Raw genomic sequence first — 11,171 nt, forward strand, 5'->3', positions numbered from 1 at the left:
TGATAAACCTCTAGCCAGGCTTCTCAAAAAGAAAAGAGAGAGCACCAAAATAGACAAAATCATGAATGAAAATGGATTTATTACAACAAATCCCTCAGAAATGCAAGCAATTATCAGGGAATACTATGAAAAATCATATGCCAACAAACTGGACAACCTAGAAGAAATGGACAAATTCCAAAACACACACTCACTACCAAAATTCACACAGGAAGAGATAGAAAATCTGAACAGACCTATAAGTAGTGAAGAAATCGAATCAGTTATCAAAAATCTCCCAACAAATAAGAGCCCTGGGCCAGATGGCTTCCCTGGAGAGTTCTACCAGACATTTAAATCAGAGTTAATACCCATTCTTCTCAAGCTATTCCAAAAAATAGAAATGGAAGGAAAACTTCCAGGCTCATTCTATGAAACTGGCATCACTTTGATTCCCAAACCAGACAGAGACCCAGCAAAAAAAAGAGAACTACAGGCCATTATTCTTGATGAATACAGATGCAAAAATCCTCAACAAGATACTTGCAAATCAAATCCAACAGCATATAATAAGAATTATCCACCATGATCAAGTGGGATTCATTCCTGGGTTACAGGGCTGTTTCAATATTCACAATCAATGTGATACATCACATTAACAAAAGAAAAGATAAAAACCATATGATCCTGTCGATAGACACAGAAAAAGCCTTTGACAAAATACCGCATCCTTTCTTAATAAAAACCCTCGAGAAAGTCGGGATAGAAGGAACTTACCTCAACATCATAAAAGCCATTTATGAGAAGCCCACAGCTAATATCATCCTCAATGGAGAAAAACTGAGAGCTTTCCCCCTGAGATCAGGAACACGACAGGGATGTCCACTCTCACCACTGTTGTTTAACATAGTGCTGGAAGTCCTAGCATCAGCCATCAGACAACAAAAGGAAATTAAAGGCATCAGAATTGGCAAAGAGGAAGTCAAACTTTCACTTTTCTCAGATGACATGATACTCTATATGGAAAACCCGACAGAGTCCACCAGAAGCCTACTAGAACTGATCCATGAATTCAGCAAAGTCTCAGGGTACAAAATCAATGTACAGAATTCAACTGTATTTTTATACACCAACAATGAAGCAACAGAAAGAGAAATCAAGAAACTGATCCCATTCACAATTGCACAAAAAGCCATGAAATACTTAGGAATAAACCTAACCAAAGATATAAGAGATTTGTATGATGAAAACTATAGAAAACTTATGAAGGAGACTGAAGAAGACACAAAGAAGTGGAAAAACATTCCATGCTCATGGGTCGGAAGAATAAATATTGTTGAAATGTCATTATTACTACCCAAAGCCATCTACACATTCAATGCAATCCCAATCAAAACTGCACCAGCATTCCACTCAAAATTAGAACAAACTATCCTAAAATTTGTATGGAACCACAAAATACCCCGAATAACCAAAGTAATATTGAAGAAGAAAACCAAAATGGGAGGCATCACCATCCCAGACTTTAGCCTCTACTACAAAGCTGTCATCATCAAGACAGTATGGTATTGGCACAAAAACAGACACATAGACCAATGGAATAGGATAGAGAACTCAGATTTGGACCCAAAAGTGTATAGCCAACTAATCTTTGACAAAGCAGGAAAGAGTATCCAATGGAAATAAGACAGCCTCTTTAACAGATGGTGCTGAGAAAACTGGACAGCAACATGCAGAAGAATGAAACTAGATCATTTTCTCACACCATACACAAAAATAAACTCAGAATAGATTAAGGACCTGAATGTGAGACAGGAAACCATGAAAACCCTAGAGAAAAAAGCAGGAAACAACCTCCTTGACCTCAACCACAGCAATTTCTTATTAGACACATCCCCAAAGGCAAGGGAACCAAGAGCAAAAATGAACTATTGGGACCTCATCAAGATAAAAGCTTCTGCACGGCAAAGGAAACAATCCATAAAACTAACAGGCAACTGACAGAATGGGAAAAGATAGTTGCAAACGACATCTCAGATAAAGGGCTACTATCCAAAATCTGTAAGGAACTCACCAAACTCCACATGCGAAAAACAAAGAATCCAGTAAAGAAATGGGCCGAAGACATGAACAGACACTTCTCCAAAGAGGACATCCAGATGGCCAACAGACCCATGAAACGATGCTCAGCGTCCCTCCTCATCAGGGAAATACAAATCAAAACCACACTGAGATACCACCTCACAGCAGTCAGAGTGGCTAAAATGAGCAAATCAGGAGATTTGTCCTGGTGAGGATGTGGAGAAACGGGCACCCTCCTACACTGTTGGTGGGAATGTAAATGGGTGCAGCCCCTCTGGAAAACAGTGTGGAGGTTCCTCAAAATATTAACAATAGAACTCCCCTATGACCCAGCAATAGCACTGCTAGGAATCTACCCAAGGGATACAGGAGTGCTGATGCATAGGGGCACATGTACCCCACTGTTCATAGCAGCACTCTCAACAATAGCTAAATCATGGAAAGAGCCTAAATGTTGATCAACTGACGAATGGATCAAGATGTGGTATATTTATACAATGGAATACTACATGGCAATGAGAAAGAATGAAATCTGGCCATGTGTAGTAACATGGATGGAACTCAAGGGTGTTATCTGAGCAAAATAAGTCAGGCAGAGAAGAACAGATACCACATGTTTTCACTTATAAGTGGAACAGGAGAAACTTAACAGAGGACAAAGGGGGAGGGGAAGGGGGAAAACAGTTGGGAGAAGGAGGGAGGCAAACCATGAGAGACTCTTGAATACTGAGAACAAACTGAGGGCTGATGGGGGTGGGGGAGAGGGGAAGGGGGGTGATGGGCATGGAGGAGGGCACTTGTTGGGATGAGCACTTGGTGTCATATGGAAGCCAACTTGACAGGAAACTATAAAAGAAAAATAAACATTTAAAAAAATTTTTAAAAGAAATTTAGATCCAGAGACACAGGGAAGAAGGCCACATGGGCAGTTGAGACAAAGGCCGGAGTGATGCATGTACACACTGAGCATCGCCAAGCACTCTGACAACCACTAGAAGCGGGAAGAGGCAGCGTGACCTTGCTGACACCTGGATTCAGATCACCAGCCTCCACGACCCAGAAACTGTGCTTCTGTTGTCTGAAGCTACCTAATCTGTGGGAACTGGGCTCCGCAGTCCCAGGAAACTAATATACCCTTCTTACTGCCTTTGGGGTGAGGCTAGCTCATCAACGCTTTCTTGAGTCTCTCTTGCACACCAGGTACCGCTAATGTTTTAGGAATGGGAAGCAGGAAAAACACCATTACTGTCCTCAGTGAACTTACAACATAGTCATTTCACTCCTTCCACTTTTGAGCAGGGTTGAACTCTCAGTTCTGGGTAACAAAGCGTTTCGGTTGCTACAGGCAGTGCATGAAGAGCGGTCCCGAGAACACAGGAGGAACCCCACGGAAGGCGCCTTCTGCTCCTGAGCCACAGGGCTGGGGAGCTCACTCGCTCACGCTCCTGACGGAGCCTCGTCCTCTGCCTCCTTTGGGGGGGATCTCGCTCTGGACCACGGATGCCCCCTCCAATCTGCTTTTTGCCTTCTGTGTGTAAGCCTCCCTCGCAGCAGCCACGCTGATCACGTCACTCTCTGGTTATAAATGACCCTTCCGTTCCTACAGAATCAAATTCCGAATTTGGCTTCCAAACAGTTTCTAGCGTTTGACTTCCCCCCACATCTACGTTCCAGATCACATCTCAGCTGAGCACTGTGACGGTGCCATTCTCAACTGGGACACGGGCCCTGTGTCCGGCACGCCCCTGCATGCTCTTTGTCTAGGAACTCACACCTACCCTTTATGGCCTGGATTCTCTGTGAGGCCGTCATGCTTTCATATTCTTTATCGCTTTATTCATTACAAAGCAAATTACACTGCAGTATCACAATTTCTTTGCAAGTGTTCTCCGGCCAGGGTGCAAGCTAAGCTAAGCAGAATGGCAGGGTTGGGTCTTCTCGTTTTTGGAGTCTTTCGACAAAGTCTGGAGCAGCAACGAAGTCAACCACAAAATAGTTGATAATTGTCTGGTGAATGGATGAATGAATGAATGGATGAATGGATGAAGTGAAGAGGTCAGGACACTCTAGTCAGAAGATCCCGGAGTTTGGACAGAGCTTCTCACAGCAGGGAGGGACTGGAAAAGCCAGGTGCGGGAGCATTTGTGGAAAGGAGCAGGGTTTGACAAATGACTAGCTGGGTGACATGTGACCCAGAGGGCAGGGGTTTCTCTGTCAGCATTTCAGCGGGCCCCTTCCTTAGCCATGAACAAGAGGAAGTGGAACAGATGGGAAGAAAGAAAGAAAAGATAAATTAGCTCTGTCTTCACCACGTTTAATTTGACTTTTCAACAAGACTACCACACGCTTCTACTGTCATTGCCCGAAGCTTGGAGGAGACAACAGAAGGGAGTTCAGAGCCTCGAACACCCAAGATGTAGCATGTGGAGGAAGAGGAAGAATCCCAATCACTATTTTCTCCTTCCCACGCCTTTGGAATCCTATCCGCCTTTGCTCCTGAGAAATGGGCAGCGGGTGGCAGGGGGAGGTGGGGAAGAGCTTTCAGAGGGAGGAGAGCGGTGTTTAAGAATTCCCCTTCCTGGGACAGTCTTGTTTACACTCCTCTCTCCTGTCTTTCTGCTGCTTAGGATAAGGACAGTCTGGCCTCAGTGTGATGTCAGGGGGACAATCAGGAGCTGCACTCACATCCCAGACAGAACGAGCTGGTGCCCAGAAGCACACCTCCACTCCCACTGTTGGTGACAAGGGCCAGAGGCACAGGGCTGGGGTAGGGAGGGTATCGGAGAGAATAGGAAAAAGGAGACAAGGAAGCCATTTTGCCTGCTCTCTCTCTCTCTTCTAAAATTTTTTAATGTTTATTTTTGGAAGAGAGAGAGAAAGAGAGCACATACATGAGCTGGGGAAGGGCAGAGAGAGGAAGACAGAAGATCCAAAGTGGGCTCCGTGTTGACAGCAGAGAGCCTGATATGGGACTCGAACTCACTGACCACGAGATCGAGACCCGAGCTGAAGTCGGATGCTTAACTGACTGAGCCACGCAGGCGCCGCCCCCTCCCCCCAATTTTGCCTGCTTTTAAATGAAAGGAGCAGAAGGAATTCTGGAAGCTTATCAGAGTTCAGACCACAGTCGATTTCAACATAGTAAGAGGTATTTGGGGGTCAAAGCCCCGGTGAGTAATAAACATGATTTCCCTGGATCATCCCTGCGCACCTGCACGAACTTGTAGGTGGCTTGTGGAGGGTTAGGCCATTCCCGGTTCCACGCTGCTCTCTGTATCTGAAGCCCCGAAACTGGCACCAACGTGGTGCCTCCTATTATGAAATGCATTTTACACACAACATCTCGTTTACTGCAGGCGACCGAGAAGCCTAGAGAGTGAACGACTTGCCCGAGGTCACACAGCTAGGAAGGACAGACCCAGGTCAGCAGGACTCTGGGGGAGGACACCGGCTTAGCCTGCCCTGTCCCCCCCCACCCCCCACCCTCTATCCATCAGCAATCTCTCAGGCCCCCACCCCAGAAGCAGGCCAGCGGGGCAAAGCAGGGCGCTTGTCTTGCAAATCGCTTCAGACATTCTCTTAGGAAGGCCCCCAACAGGCTGGCACCCCGTGGTCTCTCACACTGCTTCTTGAGCTGCCGCTGAGGACCCCAAAGTCCCCACACATGGCCTCTACAAGCTCCCAAGGAGGAATACTGTGTTCAGGTATGCGCACTGTGTCATAAGCCTGCCAAATTTAAGTTTTTAAATGTGGGGCACTGGTTCTCAACCCTGGCTAACCCAGAATTACTTAGGAAATGATATTCAAGCATTGATGTCCAGCCCCCTTGGAGATTCTGATGCAAATGTATGGAGGGGGCCCAGGTGCTGGTATTTTTTTAATCTCAACTAGTGATTTTTTTTTTTTAATGTTTATTTATTTTTGAGACAGAGACAGAGCACAAGCAGGGGAGGGGCAGAGAGAGAGGGAGACACAGAATCTGAAGCAGGCTCCAGGCTGTGAGCTGTCAGCCCAGAGCCCGATGCGGGCCTCGAACCCACCGACCGCGAGAACATGACTGAGCCGAAGTCAGGGGCTTAACTGACTGAGTCACCCACGCGCCCCTCTCACCCAGTGATTCTAATGTTCAACGAGGAATGAAAAATACCCAAGAGGAAGAAAAAAGAATGTGATAAAAGAAGGAAAATGTGAGTAGAAATTAGGCCCTTTTAAGAATCCTAAGGTAGTGTGTACACTGGCCTGCATACTTTTAATGTTAGAGTTCATCTAGATTAGGAACTTTATTGTATTCTGCCATGTTAGAAAAAATGCATCCCAGTCTGCATACAGGCAGTTCTTCAGTATTTCATAACAAAGATCAAAGCAAAAGAAAATAAAATCAGCTAGAAAATGGCTTCGGGCCTGAAGCAGACCGCAGGGAAGATGCACACTCTCCCTACAGGGGAGCAGGGGGTACGCACAGCCGGCTATGGCTCGCTCGCAACTGATCTTCCTCAGAAACATCTAGCGGCCAGACAGGAAGCGGCTCCGCGGCTGTGGCCGGGGCAGCAATCGGCCTCGTTTTGGGGCCCAAGATACGACGTGCTGTGGAGGCCGAAGTCTTCGGTAGAAGTTGCCACTCCCGGTTTCCTCGTCAGTTTGAACTAAGAAAATCACACCTAGTGATTAAATGAACCCGGACTGACTCCAGTAAGGCCAGCAGGGACCTGACACCTTAGCAACTGGGAGACCCTTAAGAGCCAGTAAAATGTCCTGTGCAAATCCTCAGTGAAGGGATTTTGTACCTTGAAAGGTCAGAGCCATTACTCCCTAGGAAAGGGCCGTCCAGTGAGCGCTCTCAGGCGCTGGCCCACATCACGGGGCTGCTGTTGCCAGGGGTCCAGGGAGGACAGGAAGGCCCGCAGAGCCATGGACAGCGCACCGGAGAGGTTTTGACGGCCCCACGTAACCCACACGTGCACCTGCCACGACTGAACATAAGCACCTCTGTGTGGATGTCCCTGCCCAGCCCTGCCGCCACGCCCAGCAAGCGCAGTAGTGAAATGTTAGTCCTCAAATCTTTGGACTCTGGTTGGGTGATGGGAGGAGGCGCCCCCTTCTGGCCCAATGGTTCCATTTCAAATGAGGTTTCCTCCTTCAGTTTCACAATATGGTCCTCATTCCCAGTGCCCTTTCCCCTGTGTCATACCCGGCCATGGGCAGCCATTTCTGTGACAACATGGTAAATATTTTACCCAAAACATCACCTCCTGTAAAGCTGTGCCCTAAACGTCGCAGGGTTTATGGAAAGAAATGAAGATGACTTCTTGAAACCCAAGCAGCTTTATAATCAGAGCAGTAACGAAAACAACGATGGGTACCTTCACTGAACATCCGGGTGGGTGATTCCATAAGGCTGGGAGCACCTTAAAAGATACGAAAAAGAAGTGGTGGCTCACGGGTGGGCCCTGGAGTTCTGAGCACATTTAGTATTTTTCCTCAAGTTAAAAAGGAATCTGGGAAGATGATATGGCAGATGAGGACAGTTTGCTTTTTAAAATCTTCCAGAATCCTTACTTTAACAGGGCAGGATGGCTGGCCTGCAAAATCAGCAACCCGTGAGCAACATTCACAAGAACGAGGTTACAAAATATCTTCAAGAACCCCAAGATTCAAGTGGCTAGGGACAAAGTACCGACGCCTCTAAGGCCTGCATCATGTCAGTGTTTGTGAGGGAAGAGGCAGAGAGAAGCAAGGGAGCATCTGATGGATTTAAGAATGAGGCCACAATCGTCAGTGTGTGTTCCTGAAAAGCAAGAAGTGTCAATTCGAAGTCAACGGCCGAAACTAAGTGAACTCTGGCTAATCCAACAGAGGGAGGGAGGACGTGAAGTCTATCCACTATGAACCCTTTACAACATAGATGAAAGAGAAGGTCCAGAGAAGCGGGACAGGAAAAAAGGAGCGAGGAATTCCAAGAGAGCAAGCCTCCAGAGTTTTGAACATTACATGAAACCAACAGAAGATACTGCATCAAGTTAGAAAAACTATCCTGAACCACATCTCCTTCTAAAGTGTAGGAAAACCAATTTGACATAAAAATTGAGAAATACTGAAGTCAAATCCATATTAGGTTACTATTTTGAAATGATGGGAGCAGACATAACAGAGCAACACTCAATGAAAACATGCTGGGAAGGACTGATCACCAAGCAGATCAGAACCATGACTTACTATTGTGAGAGGAACTAAAATAGATGAAGAAAACAATATAAGATATGGAAGAACAACCCCTCAATCAAAATATAAAAACTAAGAAAGGGACTGAACTCAAGAAAGAATAAGAGATAAAGAAAAAACATTTCAAAACTGCAATCTGAATGAGAGGGAACAAAAAGTTAATACGACAGGTAATACCTTAGGAGAAAGAGAAGGTTGAAAAGGGGAAATATGAAAAATCAAAATTAAAGAGATTAAAAGATTCAAGAGAAAGTGACAGAGACTGAAGACAGGTAAAGAACATCTAACATACAGTAATAGGAATCAAAGGAGAAAACAAAAGCACCAGAAAGGAACACATATTAAAATTATAAAATGAAAGAAAAGAAATTAAAGGAAAATAAATTATTATTATTATTTTTAATGTTTTATTTATTTCTGAGAGAGAGAGCGTGAGCAGGGGAGGGGCAGAAAGAAAGGGAGACAAAGAATCTGAAGCAGGCTCCAGGCTCTGATCTGAGCTAGCTGTCAGCACAGAGCCTGACACAGGGCTTGAACCCATGAACCGTGAGATCATGACCTGAGCCATAGTTAGACGCTTAACTGACTGAGGCACCCAGGTGCCCCTAAAGGAAAAGAAATTAAAGGAAAAGCTGACACCAGACAGAAGGAACACTTCACACACCTGAGAGTATCAACCAGGACTGTTAATATCAAACCCAGAAAGTACTGGATTTTAAAAGCCCTTCCCGGCCCCCCACCCCCCACAAAAAAAAGCTTTGGGAATCTAAGCAGAAAGAGGAAGTAATTTGTGATGAAAAAGCCTTTTCAAACACAAAACTCAGGACAGAAGAAAACAAACTGACATGTTTATGACATGAACAGAAAGGACACGTGAGCCAAGGGTTTTATATCTAGCAAAACTGACTTTCAAGTATGAACGGTTCCAACTGTTCCCAGCTTGAACAAATTTAGGCAATACCAAGAACCATGAGTCTTCCCTGATGAATTCATCAGAGAACAGGCTTCAGACAATTGACAAGGAGCAGGGAGACTCAGGCCCGAGAACAAACACTGATAACAGTCACTATCCACCCGGGGGGGTGGGGGGTAGGGGGCAGAGTACGGCATGCTGTGCTGATGTGCTTTGACAGTGTAGACATGGAATGATGGGTGAATGGGGAGAGAATATGTTCCCAAATTAACTATTACCAGCCATCTTATTGGTGGTGGGAATATCTGGAACACTACTCTGACACTACTGTGTAAGTAATGGAGCTTTAGGGTGCACGAGTCAATATGGGATCTTCTAACTCTCTCATTCCCATCTCACTGATAGCGGGATTCTTAGTGTGAAAGAAGGGAGATCAGGACATAAACTAGGAGACGTTACATAAAACCTGTATGTCCTGAATTCAAATCTGAAGTATCAGTAAAAACTCTTCGGGGATTAATCTTTAACTCTGTTTTCTTCTAGCCCTGTCCACTAAAAAGACCTAGAAGCAATTACATATCCAGTAACATTCCTAGTGTGGAGATTGTGGTTTCCAAAATCCCACTTCCCACTAAATCAAACCAGTGTTTCTTTAAGAAAAAGCTGATTTCATGTCATCTCAAATATGTACCAGAAAAAAAAAGTAAGGAAAAACCTAAAGAAAACACACCAAAATTTGAGCGGTTGTTTCTGGGGGATTGCAGGTGATTTTAATTTTCTTCTATATGCCTGCTGCATTTTAAAGTTTTCTATGATGAACCTATGAAAAAAAATTGACCTCTAATATAAAAAGACAGTGAACAAAATTATGTTATAAGAACACATACATAAAAATAAAGTAAATATTAAAGTAGATGTTTTGAAAGAAGATCATCAAGTAGCCAAAAGGCAGCAATTCAGAATCTTTTTTAAGGGAGTCCTTTCCTGAATTAGTAACACCCACATTCGTGTCTCTTAGCAGAAGAGTCCTTAAATATACAGGCAGAGATGGCCTGGGACCAGGTTATGGAATGTGCAGGCCGCAGTTGCCCGGCCGAGTCTTGGGCACTCCCAGAGCCCACTGCGACCCTGACTTAGAACGTCTGTCAGCGCGGTAGGGAGCAAGAGAATGCAGACAGGAAGACATCTGTTTTTGTTCTAAGTGCTTATCAGTTGGTTCCTGGGAACTGGGGTCTATGGATAATTTCCTTCCAGAAGACAGAGGATTTTAAGTAAATACAAAATGGAAGAATGCACCTCCAATCTGCAATCTCCCAACATCGGCATAAACAATGCCCATCTCTTCATCTGAGGCAGGAAGCTGGCGCACAGTGCCATCTTCGGCAAAATGTTTTTATTAGACGTGTTTCCTAGTGGGTTTCGATGACCACAGGAGACGTCAGCGGTCAGGGAAGTGAGGGCACAGGAATGGCTGCCAAAAAGAAGCAATTCTGGCGTTTACTTCCGACTCCAACCTTCTTGGACAAGCGGTTACCAGATGCCTCGACTTCCCTCCTGCAAAACGAAGGCCATCTGACTCATTACTCATTTTGCAGGCTCAGTGAAGGCTATGAGAAGGTGTCTATAAATACCCTCAAAGCCCTGGGTAAAGTGGTTGTATAAGCAGAAGGCACTGCACATGCACAGCTATCTCAGCATGCACAAAAATAGACAAAGTTCAAAAGGGGGGTTCAAGTCTTAAAAATACACCACAGGGTGGGTTCTCGGCTGTAGCAGGTGTTATTTAGGTCAGCGGATGCAACTGGCTGAGAGCACGGCGACGAAGAAGTACAGGACAGAGACTGATCTACAGCCTTCGGAGCAGGCTCCGGATGCCTGGGGTGTGTACGCATGTGAGTTGTACCACTGAAGGGGGGAACCAGAAGTTTCCGGAGAAGACGGCATATACTGTTCCAGGGCCTGTGCTCGGGTTCTCAAG

This window comes from Hyaena hyaena, unplaced genomic scaffold, assembly GCF_003009895.1.
Source record: "Hyaena hyaena isolate Hyena2069 unplaced genomic scaffold, ASM300989v1 scaffold_467, whole genome shotgun sequence".
Classification (NCBI taxonomy): Eukaryota; Metazoa; Chordata; class Mammalia; order Carnivora; family Hyaenidae; genus Hyaena; species Hyaena hyaena.